General features: G+C 43.7%; 1 long non-coding RNA gene across 1 annotated transcript in view; it reads left to right on the top strand.

Moving 5' to 3' along the window:
* The first annotated feature begins 1,200 nt into the window (after window positions 1–1,200).
* Window positions 1,201–19,207, top strand: part of LOC135911203 (uncharacterized) — a 107,020-nt gene continuing 89,013 nt past the window's right edge. The window contains exon 1 of the long non-coding RNA XR_010567251.2: window positions 1,201–4,041. This is a non-coding gene — a long non-coding RNA (uncharacterized lncRNA). The remainder of the gene's footprint in view (window positions 4,042–19,207) is intronic.

Genomic DNA, 19,207 nt, shown 5'->3' on the forward strand with positions numbered 1-19,207 from the left:
AAAAACGCCATCTCTCCACCCAATCAGCGTCGACTTCAAGTACATTGAAAGAATTTCTAGAAAAGCTCCCGTGGAAACACCGCATCTGTCAATAAAAGCCGACTCTTGCACTTGTTCTTTAATGCACTCATTTACGGAATTTAGCAACCCGTCATGCGGCAAGGAATAATACAGGTCTTCGATATCCATACTAAAAGCTGTACAGTCACCCGGATTCTCGTCTCTTAAATAGTGAACTAGCGCCTGAGAATTACGTAGGCAAAAGGGATCTGAAAAAATTAGTGAAGCTAGGCAGTTCTGTAGGTAACCAGCGACACAGACCTGCCACGTCCCTTTCTCTGACACTATAGCACGAAAAGGAATTTCTTGTTTATGGTTCTTGGCCGAGAAAAACAGTTCTAAGGTGAGGGATTTAGCTTTCTTGACATTACAAACAAGTCTATCAAGATTATGTCTTGACAAGAGGTCAACCGCACGTTGCTTAACTACCGAAGGCTTGAGTTTGACTGGTTGCAAATTCTTTTCTATGGCTGAAATCGCTTTTTCTGTAGCTGAGCGCCTAAAGAAGTCGGTTTCGAGGGGGACGGACGTAATTACCGAAAGTAGTAATCGCAAAAAAAGTGTAGTGGCTATTCCGTATATTCATTCAGTGTCGCACAGGCTTAAAAAAGTTGCTAGTAGATATGATGTTAATGTTGCTTTCACTGCTCCCAATAAGCTAGGTAAGATATGCGCTGCCGTACAGAATAAAAAGGAGCGGGTTAAAGGCAAAAAACGAACAGATATTTGTCCAGTGAAGCACAATAAGAACAACAGTTTTACAGAATGTCGTATGGGTGTGGTATATCAAATTCCCCTTAGCTGTGGCCAGTTCTACGTAGGGCAAACGGGACGGTGTATCAATCAGAGGCTAATGGAGCATAAAGGGTCGTTAACTGGTGGATCGCCTTCTAATCTTTCGCTACATTGCCGAGATTGTAACTGCAAGCCAAAGTTAGATGAATGCGCGATACTGTACAGGCATAAGAATGAAGATACGCGTCTTATGGTAGAGGCATGGCATATCTATAATGGTGGAAGTGCGTGCGTGAGTCAGCCTTCGATTACTTTACATAAGGAAGAGATTAAGTGCCTTAACAGTTATCTCTCACGTAGATCAGCACGTGTACCCGATTGACACGTGGTGTTACCATTCCTGAGCATGCGCAGATGAGTTTTGTGTCTTCTTTCATTTTTCGCCTTAGTGCTCCCTTCAGTTGATAGTCGGCGTTCGTGTTGTCCACTTCTGTACTCCTGTGTCCTGTCTGCACGCCTCACTTCTATTTTGCATAATGAATCCTTACCAACTAGCTCAGCTTTCTGTCGTTCTAAGCTTCATTTCTAGTACTCTGAGCCCTTTTCCTTGTTCCCCTACTTATCTGCACAATCCTGCTTCGTTAGCTTCCTTAATTGCGATATGTATGTTCCGCGCTAGAAGCATGTCGTGGTTTAGTCGTAATTGTGTCGTCCCATTGGAAGTTCAAATGATGTGCGGCTTTCTTCAACCATCAACTGGGCATGCCAGGAGGATTGGAGCTATTCTTTCCGCTGAATCATGGCGCCAAGTTAGGTTCTACCAGGAGTGTCTAAGGGTCCATTGCGCGGCCCTGGGAGACGGTCACCTTTGGAACCGCCCTTACAACGATTGGAATAAGTTAGCCATGCAACATGCGGACTTCCTATGGAGGATGAAACTTCCGGAGCTTCAACAAAGTAAGAGGAAACACCTTTCTAATATCTCACCGTCAAATAATGTACTGGTTCTTGGAGACGCCATAGTAAGTGATAACCATAGAAGAACCCTTGCTTTAGGCCCTAAGCACTGTTTTAAGCCAAACATAAAACCCGTTGAAGTTTTAAGCTTACCGCGCTGCATAACCAGGTTTGTTCCGGAAGAAGAACGCTCACGCTGTATTTCGGATTGCATTGCTAGCCTTAAACAATCTAATTCCATTTTTAAGACGCCTGACCCTGTCCGACCGTTAGTTGATTACCTTGTGGAGCATAAACTTAGACCTGTAATATCTGACAAGGAAGGTTATTTCGTAATTATGCCAGATGACGTGTTTTCAGAAAAAGCGATTTCAGCCATAGAAAAGAATTTGCAACCAGTCAAACTCAAGCCTTCGGTAGTTAAGCAACGTGCGGTTGACCTCTTGTCAAGACATAATCTTGATAGACTTGTTTGTAATGTCAAGAAAGCTAAATCCCTCAACTTAGAACTGTTTTTCTCGGCCAAGACCCATAAACAAGAAATTACTTATCGTGCTATAGTGTCAGAGAAAGGGACGTGGCAGGTCTGTGTCGCTGGTTACCTACAGAACTGCCTAGCTTCACTAATTTTTTCAGATCCCTTTTGCCTACGTAATTCTCAGGCGCTAGTTCACTATTTAAGAGACGAGAATCCGGGTGACTGTACAGCTTTTAGTATGGATATCGAAGACCTGTATTATTCCTTGCCGCATGACGGGTTGCTAAATTCCGTAAATGAGTGCATTAAAGAACAAGTGCAAGAGTCGGCTTTTATTGACAGATGCGGTGTTTCCACGGGAGCTTTTCTAGAAATTCTTTCAATGTACTTGAAGTCGACGCTGATTGGGTGGAGAGATGGCGTTTTTCTGCAGAAATCAGGCATTTGCATTGGCTCAAAGGTTGCCCCTATTCTTAGCAACATTTACCTGAGTAAGGTTGACAACTGCTTAGAGAAAGCCTTAGGTGATAGCGTTATCAAGATATTTCGTTACGTTGATGATTACCTGATTTTCTGCAATAGGGAAGAATTAGACTCGGCTGCTACCTCAGTAAGTGAGCAATTTAAACTTTATGGGGGAGGATTAAAGTTTACCAAGGAATTACCTCAGCGACGCGTAATTCAGTTTGACATTTCCTTGATCTTCGAACATAATCATGTTTGTTGGCAGTACTCCCCAAGATCTTCGAAGCCGTTGCTAAACTTTCAATCCAAGCATTCTAAATTAGTAAAAAACGGAATTGCCATGTCGTGCCTTAAGTCTTCCCTCACAAGATCTTGCATGCACAAAATGAGCGCCAGTTTTAATGCGCAGGACCGGCGCCTATTAGAAGCAGGTTATCCTAATGTAGCGGTGGCCACTGTAGCTGAGCGCCTAAAGAAGTCGGTTTCGAGGGGGACGGACGTAATTACCGAAAGTAGTAATCGCAAAAAAAAGAGTAGTGGCTATTCCGTATATTCATTCAGTGTCGCACAGGCTTAAAAAAGTTGCTAGTAGATATGATGTTAATGTTGCTTTCACTGCTCCCAATAAGCTAGGTAAGATATGCGCTGCCGTACAGAATAAAAAGGAGCGGGTTAAAGGCAAAAAACGAACAGATATTTGTCCAGTGAAGCACAATAAGAACAACAGTTTTACAGAATGTCGTATGTGTGTGGTATATCAAATTCCCCTTATCTGTGGCCAGTTCTACGTAGGGCAAACGGGACGGTGTATCAATCAGAGGCTAATGGAGCATAAAGGGTCGTTAACTGGTGGATCGCCTTCTAATCTTTCGCTACATTGCCGAGATTGTAACTGCAAGCCAAAGTTAGATGAATGCGCGATACTGTACAGGCATAAGAATGAAGATACGCGTCTTATGGTAGAGGCATGGCATATCTATAATGGTGGAAGTGCGTGCGTGAGTCAGCCTTCGATTACTTTACATAAGGAAGAGATTAAGTGCCTTAACAGTTATCTCTCACGTAGATCAGCACGTGTACCCGATTGACACGTGATGTTACCATTCCTGAGCATGCGCAGATGAGTTTTGTGTCTTCTTTCATTTTTCGCCTTAGTGCTCCCTTCAGTTGATAGTCGGCGTTCGTGTTGTCCACTTCTCTACTCCTGTGTCCTGTCTGCACGCCTCACTTCTATTTTGCATAAGGAACTGCTTGCCTTCGAATAAACACCGTTAATAAAAATCGAAAATGGACTGGCCACAAGGAACATGCTGACGGAGCCATACCATTGATGACATTATCAAAAGGTTAAGTGCGGTCAGGTTAACCTCACTGATTTTTCTGCGTCAGTTACGCTTTAAGAGAGCGTTTAATTGCAACACATTTGTTCGGATAGCTCTTACAAAAGCATGTTTAATCAAAACTTTTTCGCTCGGCTAGATATTCTCGAGGACGGGCAACAAACTACTCATTTGCTTTAGCCACCTAAGATCAATTATTGAAAAGTTATTTACCGTAGCTTCGTTAATTACCCACACAACTTCTCAACTTACTCCGCATCTAAAGGTTACCAATCTGAACCATCGAAAGATAAAATGATGTCACCAATATTTGGATTGGTTTCATATATAGTTTTATTTGGGGCCGTTAAAAGGAGCCGGCATATTTGATGGTGCAGTAGGCTTCTTATAAAGCAAGTGCGAAAGCTTGGACAGGTTTTCATGACACAAATGAAGTTCGTGAACTTAAACAAATGTGCCCAACCGTGCCTTTACAATCGATTCTCCTACATTACACAAGAAGCACCTCAGCGCTACGGTATATCACACAAGGTGTGCGAGAGCATGGTGCGCTCTACCGATTAGATTTCTGAGGGCATCAGGCTCGGTCTCCTGGTGTCATTAGGAATAAAAACAGTTGCCTGGGGGAAAGCATTGGATATATTTTCAGTACTTTATAACATATGAAGCAGCGCGGATATGTACGTTAGAACGAAAGGCACTGAAGTATTATGATGAGGGTTTTGCTGCATATATTTTGGCTGTCTAATCTTAAGACCTAAAGAAGAGAATACTGTGGTTTTGTGACAATTAATGCTGACATACGTACAGTCACGTGAAATATGAGCTCCGACACAGTGCCCGTGGGTGGTACAGGTCCCTGGACTATAAGGCTACATTCGCACACGAAATGCTGGTTTGATAAATACCAGTAATCGGAAAGTGTATAGCTCTTGAATTTTTGGTATGTCGGCGCCGCTGTGCAGTCTTGGGGGCCCACGGTGTTTCAGCTAATATTTAAAGCAAATGTACGTTCTTTCTTTCTTTTTTGAGTGAGCTTTCTTTAGCATCTAATCACTGTTGGGGGCGAAATGCGAGAACACCCGTGCACTTAGATTTAGATGCTCGTTAAAGAACCTCAAGTGGTCCAAATTTTCGGAGTCCGCCACTACGGCGTGCCTAATAATCCGATTGTGGTTTGGCACGTGCAGCCCCATAATTCTGTCAACACTTCTGCCGCGATGCGATGTGCACGTGAGGCCATGACAAGGCTCAACAATCTCATAGGTTCTAAACAATGGCGCTCAACAACGCCTCAAGCTAACACGCCTCCCTGTGTGTTCTGTGTATTATGCAAACAGCAGTGGTGCACGCAAGGTAACATTTGTCATCGGCTCACCACTCTCGTATTGGACTAAACTTTTGTTTAGTTTTTTTTTATTTTATTTAGTTACTATTAGGGCCGTTGAGGCGTTACAGATAGGAGTAGTAAATATGCATACATATCAACAAAAAAGGATAATTTTAACGTAGGTAATGGAGAAGCGCAGATTTGAAAGCTTCAGGTTCAGGAATGGAGACGATGCAGGAGGCGGGCAGGTGGTTCCAGTCTGAGCTGGTCTTGGGGGGAAAAGAATAAAGATACTGGTTAGTTCTGCAACTTGGGATGCCTACTTTGAATCGAGGATCAATGCGCGATGATACGTAATTTGGACCAGTGAAGAGACTTTGTTTGAGTGATTCGTTTGCGTAATATATCTTATGGAAAGTGGATAGCCGAGAAAACTGACGCCGCACGAAAAAATCTGGAAAGTCTAGGGTTCTTTTCATAAGTTTGACACCAGATGTACAAGAGTAGTTAGTCAAAATAAAACGAGCTGAACGATTCTGAACAGATCAATGACGTTGTATTAGGGTCCCATACGGAAGACACATATCCCATCTTAGTTCGAACGACTGTTTTATACAAAAGTAATTTTAAAGCAATCGGAGCAAGGGAAAGATTACGGCGAAGGAAACCAAACATGCGATTAGCATTGTTAGATATGTGTTCGATATGCGTTTTCCATGAAAGGTCACTGCTGATGGGTACGCCAAGATATTTATACACAAAGACAAAAGGCTGAAGGAGAGCCATTAAGAACAAATGGATGCGGGTTAGCTTGGGAAGGAACTCGTGTTACTTTCATTGTCTTGCATTTGTATGTATTAAGTTTGATGAGCCAAGTGTCGCAGCATGCAGAAATTCTATTGATGTCATTCTGAAAAACCGTAGTATCAGAAGGGTTAGAAATTTCTCTGTATATAACACGGTCCTCAGCGAACAGCCTTACAGCTAAGTTACGACGTCAGGGAGATCATTAATATAGGTTAAGAAGGGGAGAGGTCCTACTACAATTCCTTGAGGAACACCTGACCTTACTCATGAAAGATTAGAGTAATGGTCAATAGCTGTCACGTACTGAGTGCGATCATGAAAAAAAAAAAACATTCAGTCCATTTTAAGACGGCATCATTTATGTTTAGTTTGCCAAGTTTAAAAAGCAGGAGAGGATGAGACTAGGTATCAGATGCTTTAGCGAAATCAATGAATATACAATCAATGACGGGGAAATGGTCCAAAGCTGCAAAAAGGTCATTAGTAAAAGCGATTAACTGCGTTTCACAAAAATGATTTAAACCATGCTGATTGTAAAAATTGAATTGGATTCAAGGTGACTGACGAAGGCAGAATAGATATGTTCATGTAATTTGCAAAGAATTGATGTTAATGATATGTTAATGATGTGAAACGCTAAAGAAATGAAACATTGACTGTCACCATCACCGCTGAATAGTGCCAATCAAAGCAAACAACAGAGAGAGCTTCGCTTACATCGATTCCCACAGTGCGTGGGATCCGCATAATTTTCTAGACTGGGAAGTGATATGCTTAAGGATCGCGCTCATTAATGAAATAGTTACTTTTGAAGGGGGAAAAAGCGGCTGACGTGTCCACGATAAATTTGATTTAAACGGCTTCAGTCAAATGAATGTTGCATGATTGCCGACTTTCGTGGAAATATAGTCGTTAAAATTAGCTACATTTGATAGTGAATTCAGGAAGTTCATGAGAGGCAAGCTTGCAGAACCTTGCAGACATCGCTCTCTTCCTGTGCTTTAACGTTACGCCTAACATTTTTCGTTCCATCGCTCTTTGTGCGGTCTTTAACTTGTTCTCGAGCTTCGAATTGTTAGCCTTCAGGTTTCTGCCCCATATGTTAGCACCAGTAGGATGCAATGGCTGTACACTTTATTTTCAACGACAGTGATAAGCTTCCAGTCATGATTCGGTAATACCTGCCGGGGAACGTATAGAAAGAGATAAAAGTGCGGAATATTAATTTTCAGAAATAAAAATTTCAAAGCACCAGTTTCAGTCTTCATTGAACAACCAGTTTATGTGAGAACTCTACTCGATGAGCCATATTTCCGCAGCTTGGAAGAAGGCATGTGCTGATCTTGTTTATAAATCTGAATCAAAACAAATATCGAAGATTGCAGGTCAGTATTTTCCCCGCCGTTCCGTTCTGGCACCTTTACTTCTTTAATTATCTGTTAGTGATGTCAATACCTTTATCGAACATTCCTCTATTCTCTCATACACGAATCATATCAAAAGAATTAAAGCAGTCGCCTGTGCTCGTGATTGCACTCTTCACAAGCAGACGCTGTCGCATTTAATGACTCGTATCGAGAAAACACACTTTTATTAGAAGAAGGAAAAACAAAGGTACGGTCGTGCGCCGGCAACTCATTAGACACTTGCAAAGCAAATAGAGGCAGTGCTGAGAAAATGTTATTAAAGTTCTTGCAAGTCTATGCGCCGCCTTTCTTTACGGCTCGACAGTTCTAACCTGAATGGCATGCGACTACTTTCCACCCTCAGATTGGGGCGCGTTAAAGCAGACCTTGCAGGAACAAGTGTTACCTTGTTCCGACTTGTGCGATCATGTAATTGAAACTGCCATTTATTTGTTTTTAAACTACACCTTATGAGAATGTCCTCTTTTCGGTTACACCCAGCCTGCCAACGCTTCTCTGTACAAATACGCGGCATTGTTCTTTTCTTTTATTTCCTTCATTTCTCTCGCGCTTATTGTCTCATATACCTCAAGGTCGATTCAAATAGGTCGCGAAGCTTCGGGCGAAAAGCGGTTCAGTACAGATTGTCACCGACATCAGCATGGGGGGTTATGGGAGCAGCGATTGAAGCGCGACTATGTTTGGAGGGAACAAACATTGGGAAAGAAAAACGCGTTTTTTTAATTCAAACGAGACAGTTTGATTCATTCAACGAAAATAAAATTCCTAGACTATATTATATATTCGTGATGAGTTAAGAAAATACGTTTAATTTTATTATTATTAATAAATGCATTTATTTTCAGCGCCCATCGCTACAGGGGGCGTTGACGCCACTATCACTCGCAGTGCAATGCACGTCTTGAAATGGGCAGAAAGGCGCACTCGTATCACTTGTTGAAATACGCCCCCCTCACAACTTGTGCTTTCTTGCTTGTCGAAGTTTGTCTGAATTTGGTGACGCGGGTAGCTTCATTGCTTCTTAATCTGTTCAGTCAAAAGTAGTGAGTTACGACCGCCAGATAATTGTGTAGACGTTTTCGTGCGACTGCGCTGGCCGACGGGCTTGGCATCCGACAATAGGATCAGCACTCTACACCTAAAGCTTTCGTCGGCCTCCAAAGAAAGTATGTTCTGTGCAGGGATGCGATTTTGACAACCGTACGGCTGGCCTTTTCCTGCATCGCTTTCCACGCTGAAAGCTCGAAACGCCCATCAGTCGAATGGCGGGGCATTTGAATATGTAGCTCCGAAGGAAGAACAACAAAACAAATTTCGCGCCTTAGAAAACATAATGACGTCACTTCTGCTTTTAACGGACATGGCGTCACGTTATTTTTTCTTCCGCCGGAAGTCTTCCCACCACATACAGATGGCGCTAAGCCCCATGAACCGGCGATGGACCGCCATGTTTTGAACGTATGGGCTCCTATGGAAGCTTCGCTACCAGGTATATTTACCTTGTATACCTATCTGAACAGTGTTGTTGTGGAGTGGAATGCTTGTTTTTCCGCCTCTCTTGCGACTGCGCATCTGCTTAGTTTTTTGCACTTTCTTTTTCTAATCGGAGCGCCGGATGAAAGTGCGCGTGGAAAAAGTGACTGCCGCACTCGTGGTGTCCCGTAGGGCAGCGTTTTATCGCCGTCTGTGACTGTGACTGTCAGGACTGTGACTTCCGAATGGGCATAACAACTATGTATGCGGATGATATCGCTCTATGAATCAGCGGTTTCTCGCATCTTGGTCCGCGCCTTCATGCATGTTTGCAGAGAGCTCCGAATGTTGCTTCAAGATATTTTGGTGAAGTTATGACTTCATATAACTTCAGGATATTTATGCCTTCGTATACGGAGCAATCGTATTTAAGTTTTCCGGAATCGTTAAAGATCGCCATTTGCAAGTGACATAATTCTAGTCCTCCAGCTGGATTATTCAGAGGCAGACATTACTTGCGCGAGAAATCTGAACACGTATACAACTAATTAAAAAGTCGCTAATCAACTTCTTAAATAATTACTTTACGGCGCATAATGCAATTTACGATTTGTAGCCGGTGAGCATGCAAGGCGTATCCACTTGAAATGAATTTACAGGATGCACATTACCAGTTTGGTGATACACGCTATCAAACTTGCCGTAAAAATGCACTGTGGTTCCACTTACTTTCTTAACAAAATGCTTTTTTATGCATTGAAGCACAAAAATAACCCGAATGCTCATACATTTTGTCCCACACTTTGGAAAGTAATATCCTGAAGCTGCTATCATCTTAGATATTCATTTCAAGTGGATAAGTCTCGCAGACTCACCGGATACAATTCGTAAATGGCAATAGTTTTATTTATTTCATTTATTTACATATACTGCAGCCCAATATAGGGCTATAGCAGGAGTGGGAACATTATACATTACTATACATTATGCATTATAAAAACACATAAACACAAAAAGATGAATGATCAAAAAAGAAGTGATTTACATGTTAGCGAAGTGCTTACCACTGGTAGCTATAAAATATTTTAATGATAGTGAACGAATGTTACCGGGTAGAGAATTCCAAAGCTCTATTGTACGTGGAAAAAAACTGTACTTGAATGTGTTAGTACGGGCGTAAATAGGTGTTATATTCAGGGCGTGAGAGCTATGGGTACAACTTTCGTTAGTGAATGTGATATAGTTACAATCAGAAAAACCAGAGGTGGAGTTATTTATTGCATACAAAAGTTTGAAGGCTTCAGTGCGATAGCGTGAAAGTAATGGCTTGATGTTCAAAGATTGTTGAGCTTGTGTTGGTGAAAAAGGGCGGCTGTAATTTTGGCAAATGAAACGGATATATCTTTGTTGAATGTTATTGAGCGAGCTTATTTTGCATTGTTTGTAGGGGAACCAAACGACAGATGCATATTCTAGAACAGGGTGAATTAGCGTTTTATATAATAGCACTTTAGTATCGCGGGGGGTCTTAGCTAAAGTGCGGCGCAAATAAAATCATTTTTAGGGCTTTCCCATTTACATATTCAATATGTTTAGACCATGAAAGATGTTCGGTTAAAGTGACACCTAAGTATTTATACTGACATACTCTTTTAAGTTGAATGCCATCCAGAGAACAATTGAACGAGATGTAGCTTTGTCAATTGGGAAATGACATCACGACTGTTTTACTACAGTTGATGTTCATTTGCCGCGTTTTGCACCAAGCGCCGAAAGACATAAGGGATTGGGCAAGACGGTGGTGGTCAATAGTGCCATAAAGTAATCAATTAAGAAGATAATTAGTGAATTTTTGTGAAATAGTTGAATATGTGTTTCGATTTATCGTGCTAGCAATGTCCAACTCTTCGAATAATTCAGCTCAAGGACTAGAATTATGTAATCACGCCATCCCTGAAACAGCTTTTCAATTAAAAAAAAGAACAAAATGTCTTTACAGAAAGGCTAGGTTATCTCACAGCGCTTCTCGTTGGGTAGCTTATCACATCACGGTGAATGACTACGCTGATGCGCTGTCATCAGCCAAGGCTTTATTCTTTAAAACAACACTTCCCTCTTATTAGGAATCCCCACAAATTCTGGAAGATGGTGAAAGGCGATAGCGACACGGCAGTTGAGCTCATTGGTGAATATGGTGCAATCGTTTAAAGACCTAATTGCTGTTCTTTGTTAAACGACGTATTTTCATCTTCCTTTACTGATATTGAACCAACCTCACTTCCCATGCTTGCTCAATATCATTTTCCTCGAATGGATTCCATTATTATTGACTCGGCTGGAATCAATATGTTAATAGAAAAACAAACTTTATTCAGCAGGCGAAGATGCTATCAATCCAAAGTTCTTGACAAATACTAAAACTTGTTCTCCCGTAATGTTGTCGATGCTTTTTGCGCAGTCACTAGATACCTGTGAACTTGCGAGCGATAGGAAGGTTGGGAAAGTGGTTCCCTTGCGCAATGCAGGTACACTCTCCTGGCAACTGTAGCCCAATTTCCTTGACAAGTATACCTTGTAAATTAACAGAGCACATCATCTACAGTCATTTAATGACATTCCTTGAAGAAAACACCTTCTTTAATGTGCATCAACACGGCTTCAGGAAAACTTATTCGTGCGAAACACAACTCCTCTCCTTTACCCATGACTTATTTGCTGGACTTTACCGTTGCTTATTCTTCGACCGCAACTTCATCGATTTTGCAAAAGCCTTCTACTCCGCTTGCCGTAGGATCTTACTCTTATAACTCGGCGTACTCAATTTGGATACTAATATCTTACAATGGATCGAATGCTTCTTGTCCTCTCGCACGCAGTTCGTGTAAGTTAAGGGCTTAAAGCAGCTCTCCTGTGACATCCGGCGTCCCTCAAGGGACACTTCCGGGACCTTTACTCTCCCTGATATACATAAACGACCTACCCAATAACGTTTCCTCCTCCATAATGTTGTTCGCTGATGATTGCGTAATTTACCGCGAAATATCAACTACTGATAGTGTCATCCTTCAGGCAGACCTAAACAGGGTTTCTGCATGGTGCGATACTTGGCTGATGAAACTGAATGTAACCAAATGTGAAGTAATGATAATTTCTCGGCAAGTTAGTAATTTTCCAACTTGTAATTATTCTCTTAACAACACTCCACTGTCTGAAGTTTCCTCGCACAAATACCCAGGCATCCATATTACCGAGAAACTTTAATGGCAAGTACACATAGACCACATGATCAATAGCGCCAATCGATCACTTGGCTACTTAAAATGTAATTTCTGGCTTGCCCCTAGAAGCTTAAAACGCCTACTTTATAAAACATTAGTGCGTCCTAAATTGGAATATGCGTCCTCTATTTGGGATCCCCGTGTTGATTCCCTCGTCCTTTCTATCGAAGCAATCCAAAATTGCTACGTACGCTTTATTCTATCGAACTATTCACGAACAGCTTGTGTTACCCTAATGAAATCCTCTCTCTATTTTCTTGACCTGTCACTTCACCAGGAAACGTCCCGTCTCTGTCTTTTCCATAAAATTTATCATATTAACCCTATCTTATGAGACTCATTGTTCTTACAGCCCGTATATATTTCCCATCGCATGGACCACCGTTACAAGGTCAGTGTACCTCATTGCCACAAGAATTTCTAGTTTAACTCATTCGTTCCCGCCACAAGCTGCGACTGGAACCACATTCCCGCCGTCATTGCTTCAGCAACAGATACAAATGCCTTCAATACTCCCCAATCATTGTATATTTGTATTATCTTGTTCTATATTTTTTGTCTGTTTTACCCACTGCTCTCTGTAATGTCTCGATCTTGAGAGTAAATAAATAAATAAAAAAGGGCGAGAGTTATGTTATCTGCCACAGGCCATTTTTAAATATTCCCGAAATCTTAAAAATGATCATCCCATACGTGTCTAAGTTATTCAGGCTGTCCCAACTATCCTGCGCCAAGATTTCAAAATATGCAGATGCCACGCAGCTGGACAGAACCAAGGTAATGTTGTTTGCCGTTGCTTGGAGATACTCAGATTATTTGTTTTTGCATTCCACCTAATTACATAATTAGCCTTAATTTATTAATGAACTTCTCAAATATTATAATTAGATGAGAAATGTCAACGAGAAAATTGTAGAGCAAAATGAAAAACTCCCGATACAGCTATCTCTTGCTCAATACGAGCTACATAAAGGTGCTTTTCCGAGCGTGAAAGAAGCTCGCGAATAGACGCAAAATTGGCGCGCTCCTGCCTGCTCGGGACATTTTGTATTCGCAGGCTTCTTCATGTTTCGCAGTCTTCAAGCATACTTTACACTATATTCTTGCAAGTAAATCTTACCACTTTATAATGCAAAAACATTGCTCCTTTAGGTTAGCATAGGACCATTTCTGTTCAACGCACTTTCAGGCTACCGGAGACCACTCGGAAGACATCACTTTATCATCGTAGAAATAGATATTGCTATAAAGAAAAGTAAACGCTCCAACGCCTGTGAACATTTTATTGCGCCTTTGTATGTCTACAGCTACAGCTACTCAGGTATGTTATCAATGCTTCCCCCCTCCCCCCTTTTAGCATTCTTGTATGCATCTCTTTAATCTTCTCTATCTACCTTGTACCGCTGCCTATGCCTGTAGTGGATCTCGTCGTATCAATCTTCTCCCTGCTCTTTTTTTCTGCTTTTACAGCGAAGCTGTTAAGGGCTACTTCCCCCAGAATCGTGTCCCTGCGTCGACACAAAACTCGAACCTTCTCTTCCGGCGTCCGCGTCAGACGCCATCTGCGTTTTCGTCTCCAGTTTCTCGCGAATGCTCTGTAGCTCTCAATCTAATGCAGGTATTTTCGAAAATATTGTACTGAAATTGGCCGCTAAAACGACTCTATCATAACGCTGAGTTTCATTTACTTGTCGTAATTAGTTAGTTCGCAGTGAAGTTGTAAACGTTACAGAATTCCCGTCTGCTTTCAATACATGGCCGTCTACGGAGGGAGTATGGTTACGGAGAACGGCTGTAACTTTTCTTTTATCGAAACTATCCCGAAACAAATTATACGACAATTAGCCGATAAACCGACTCTAACATTACGCCGAGTTTCATATGCTTTGCATAATTACGTAGCCCACAGTGAAGCAGTGTATATTGTGGAATTCCCGTATGCCATACGGCCGTATCTTGCACACGTCACTAATTCATTAACTAATAAGAATAAATCACTCCACAGTCAAAAGATGTATTCGTTGTCCGTGTCCTACAATGATGATGATGATAATGATGATGATTATATTTATAGTAATAATATTAATACTTATATACATATACATAGATGCGTTGATCGAGTTAAAACACACCACAGCTTCGCTGCTCGTCCTTCTTCACAGAGTGGAAGGGCTGATTTGGAAGAGTTGCGCGTGTAAAAGGACAAACACAGGGAAAAAAAAAAGGTAGACTGAAAGAGCTCTTCCCGTTTACCTCGCTTTTCCCCCTATGTTTCAGTTTCAGTTGATTATTCTTTAGATACAACGAATGGGTAAAATACAATATACAGGCGAGGGTTCCAAAGTTAATGACTGCAATGGGACCCTCGTTTAATAATAACAATTGAGAGATGTATTAAAGATGAGCAAGCTAACTAAAGGAAATAAACACAATCGCGAAACTACAACATAGAAAAAATATATTAACGAAAACAAATCGTCTGTATACAAGCCTATAGTGCATAAAAAACTGTCAATACATAAGAGCCGCAGAAGAAGCTGCCCCAGTACAGCAAGGTGCTGTATCCGAGGAGACGCGGAAAAGAGATGAGCAAGTGATGGCTCTTATTAGGCCTTTAATGAATGCCGTTCGCGTGTTGCTAAACAACATGCACACACCGTCTGCCAGAAGTGCGCTTCAAGTACTGGTCGCTCTGAGTATGGTGCTGGCAACCCTTGAGTAGATCATGGCTCCCCTGCCACTGTCTTCAGGGATGTGGTCCGTTAAGCAGCTAGTTTTCAGTGGAATGCCCGCGGACTCAGAGCGCGCATTTCAGATTTCCGTCGCTTCGTGTATGCTAATATGTTTCCCATTATCGTCATTTGTGAGCCGAACTTATCGAACACGATCAGGCTTTCTGGATATGAATCATTCATGTCTTCAAGTGTTGGTGAAAACAGTAAGGTTTTGGTGTTTTTCTGCGGTGACCTCACTTACATTCATCAGCCTGTGCCACCTAATGACGATAATCAATGTATATGCCTAACAGTAACGAAAAAGAATTTTACCTTTACTTTTGTGGGCGCCCGCCTATCTCCGTCAAGTTGATTTGGTCACAAAAGACTACGAGACATCCTATCCTCAACTCCCGATTCCTGGATCATTATTGGAGATTTCAACGCCCACCATACACTCTGGGGAAGTTCGAAGATCAACGCAAGAGGCAGAGCTCTGGTATCTTTCGCCTCCAGTAATGGACTTTGGCTGCTGAATGATGGAAGTCCTCCGTTTCTACGTGGCTCCACATACAACAGCTGTCTTCACTTGGCTTTTGTCTCACGAAGCCTTGTCAGACGTGCTGGGTGGTGGTTTGCGGACATAGAAACGCACGGAAGCGACCATATCTCCACGTATGTCAAGATCAGAGGATTGTCCCCTTCCAAAATATGAGATATGATCCAAAGAGTAGACTGGTCTAAATTTCAGTCTATCATGGAAGAACACTGCGACGCCAATCCATCTTTCGACTAGGAAGGGGCAATCAAGAGCGCGCTGCAAGACACGATGCGTACTCTCACGTGCTCTTCGAAACTGACGGAATTTGATGTGGAACTAGAATGACTTCGAGCAATCCGACGAAGTGCTGAACGAAGATACCGACGTACGAAGACAATGGACGATTTACGGACTGCCAGACGCACGCAAAAAAAGGTCCAGCGCCGGTTAGACAAGCTCGAATCGCAACGTTGGACTGCCATCTGTGAGTCGCTAGATCCACGCAAGCCTTTATCGCAACTATGGAGAATGGTGCGTGGTCTCAGGACACAAAAGAGACCAGAGATTGACGTGGCAGAGGATTTCTGCGCCAGATTATCCGGCCAACTCACAGCTCCCAACATTCCAACGCCTTCTAGTAGTTGTCCGCCACCACGTGATCACCGCATGGATCTACCATTATCAATCCACGAACTTAAGGCAGCATTAGCTTTGTGTGGCCGTACAGCAATGCCAGGACCTGATGGAATTTCTTACCGAGCTCTCTGTCACCTGGGTGAGCAAGCGAGAGGTGCTCTCCTTGAGTGGTACAATGAATCTTGGAGAGATGGTGCGCTACCAACAAGCTGGAAGACAAGTCGCCTTGTTCCATTGCTGAAGCCTGGCAAGTCGCCGTTGGAACTGTTATCATATCGCCTGATCGCTTTGGCAAGCTGTGTGAGCAAAGTAATGGAAAGGATGGTCCTATGGTACTTGGAGTGCCACAACACCTACCCGGATGCCATGGCGGGCTTTCGACGTTGTCAATCATCGATCGGTAACTTCGTCGACATGGTCGCCTACATTCAGCATAAGAAATGCCGTAAGCGTTTTTTCACTTCTTTGTTCCTCGACGTCAAAGGGGCGTATGACAACGTTACGCATGAAGCCATCCTCTCTGCTCTCGCAGAGATAGGAGTGGGTGGTAGGATGTTTCAATGGATACGGAGCTATCTCTCGATGCGATCCTTTTTTGTAAGCACCGAGGAAGGCCATACTTCTCTACATTATAGCAACCGCGGTGACCCCCATGGCGGTGTACTTAGCCCTGTGTTATATAATCTAACCCTAATTGCTCTCCTTGAGCACGTGCCAATCACAGTCAGGTTATCAATGTACACGGATGACATCTGCATATGGACGTCTGCAGTAACACGCCTGCATTTGCGAGTGAGAATTCAGAGAGTCGCCACCCAAACTGCTATCTACCTTCGTAATGGAGGCTTGGAAATTACCTCCGAGAAATGCGCACTAGTGCCATTTACGCGCAAACCCATGACAAACTACAGCGTAATGATGAATGGCCAAATAATACCACATGTTCGATCGTACAAGTTTCTAGGTGTCCTAATCGACAGGTACTTGTCATGGAGCCCTCACGTATCAATGTGAATTACCAGACTATTACCAGACTTTGGTAAGTTCATCAACCCCCGCAGGGGCGTCTGCGTCAGCAGGCGTTTGGTGTGTTGCGACACCACGTACCCGAGCACACGAGGGTTGGACCCTCCCGCGTGTAGCCGTGCGCGGCTTAGCCGTGTCCGGGGAAAGGGGGATCCTGGGGGTTGAGCCAATGTTTGGACCTTTACGGCCCCTCGGCGGCGGCAACACACCCCTTTGGCCTCGGCTTCACGTAGACGGCACCCCCGGACTGACCCACCCGGGGGATATCGGCAGTCGCCTTTTCCTGTCTCTCCCTCCTCAAATCTTCGTCTTTATTTCTCACTTTTTTACCTTTCCTGTCTCCTTCTCTCTTCTTTTTACTTCCTTTCTCCTGGCGGCAAGGGTTAACCCTGTGTGGCTATCCAACCTTGGGTACACCATATTCGGTTATAGTGACGGCGTACGACTGGCGTCGTGCAGACTTGTATGCAAGCTCTGCCGCGTCCCCTCGTTGGGCTCCGTGGTGGGCGGTCGGCGCTGTTGCCGAATATATACAATTTTTCATGGAAACTTCTTTCCCCTCCCTTGCTGATCGCCCTCAGAAACGAGGGCGCACCGAAGATGTCTTCAAGTTTTTTGGACGTCAAACCCAGAATTTTCCCCGCTTTCACGTTATTCATTCTGAAAAGCCAAACAAAGTAGTCCGAAACATTTCACCATTTCTTGTTTCAAAATCCCTGACTGATGCTTTTGGCCCCGGTTACAAGGTGTCGAGGATGGCAAGCGGCGACCTCCTCTTGGAGCTCCGCGATGTAAAACAATACGAGAAACTACAGCAACTAGTGTCATTTGGCGAGACCCCCATAACAGTAACCCCACACTGTACAATGAACACCACCCGTGGTGTTGTGTCAGATGATGATTTACTTGAGCTGACTGAAGCGGAACTCCTGGAGGGCTTCAGCGAACAAAATGTGATCAACGTCAGAAGAATAAAGATGAGGCGGGATGGTAAAGAGATTCAGACGAGGCACCTAATAATTACTTTTGGATCAAGTATCTTGCCCGAGTCAATCGAGGCCGGGTACATCAAGCTCCGTGTTAGGCCTTACGTGCCCAATCCACTCCGATGTTTCAAATGTCAGCGCTTCGGCCATAGCTCGCAGAGCTGCCGCGGCCGCCAAACTTGTGCCAAATGCAGTGCCACAGAACACACCACTGAAACTTGTGAGAACGCTCTCCACTGTGTAAACTGTGAGGGGGAGCACGCCGCGTACTCGCGGTCGTGCCCATCCTGGAAGAAAGAAAAAGAAATAGTAACAATCAAAGTGAAAGAAAATATATCATTCAAGGAGGCTCGCAGGCGGGTTGCATACCTGCCAAAGAAAAGCTTTGCCGAAGTGGCGCGTCAGGGGGCAGCGTCACAACGGCCTCCGGCGGCTGTGCGACCCACAAACAGTGAGTCGGCAGTTACGCCGTCAGCCCCCACGGTGGTTGCAGCTAGCGCTGCTCCGCCAACCGAGCAGAAGGGACCTTCTACCCCGAAGGTGGGCGCAGCTGAGGCTGCCCCAACCTCCGCGGCCCCTTCCAGCGCTGGCAACAGCCAGCGCAGCCAAATCCCCCACGGAGCCCCATCGACCTCCGGGCTGGTGGGTGCAGGGGTCTTGCCCTCCAAGGCAGGGCCCTCGCTCGTAAATTCTCGCTCGCAAGAGCACGTGTCCGGCGCCTCACAAGAGGCAATGGACACTACAACTATCCTCAAGGCGCACCCAGCGCCTAAGGAGCGGCGAGGCTCCCTCGAACGCTCCAGAAAGAGTAGAACGCCCGTTACAGGGCCTCGAAAGAGCTCTGTAACTTAAGGCATCACCTCCGTTTCCATACACACAGCACTTATTTACCTTCAAAATGGCGACACAAATTATTCAATGGAACGTCAGAGGTCTTTTTAGGAACCTTAATGA

Source organism: Dermacentor albipictus, chromosome 1 (genome assembly GCF_038994185.2).
Source record: "Dermacentor albipictus isolate Rhodes 1998 colony chromosome 1, USDA_Dalb.pri_finalv2, whole genome shotgun sequence".
NCBI lineage: Eukaryota > Metazoa > Arthropoda > Arachnida > Ixodida > Ixodidae > Dermacentor > Dermacentor albipictus.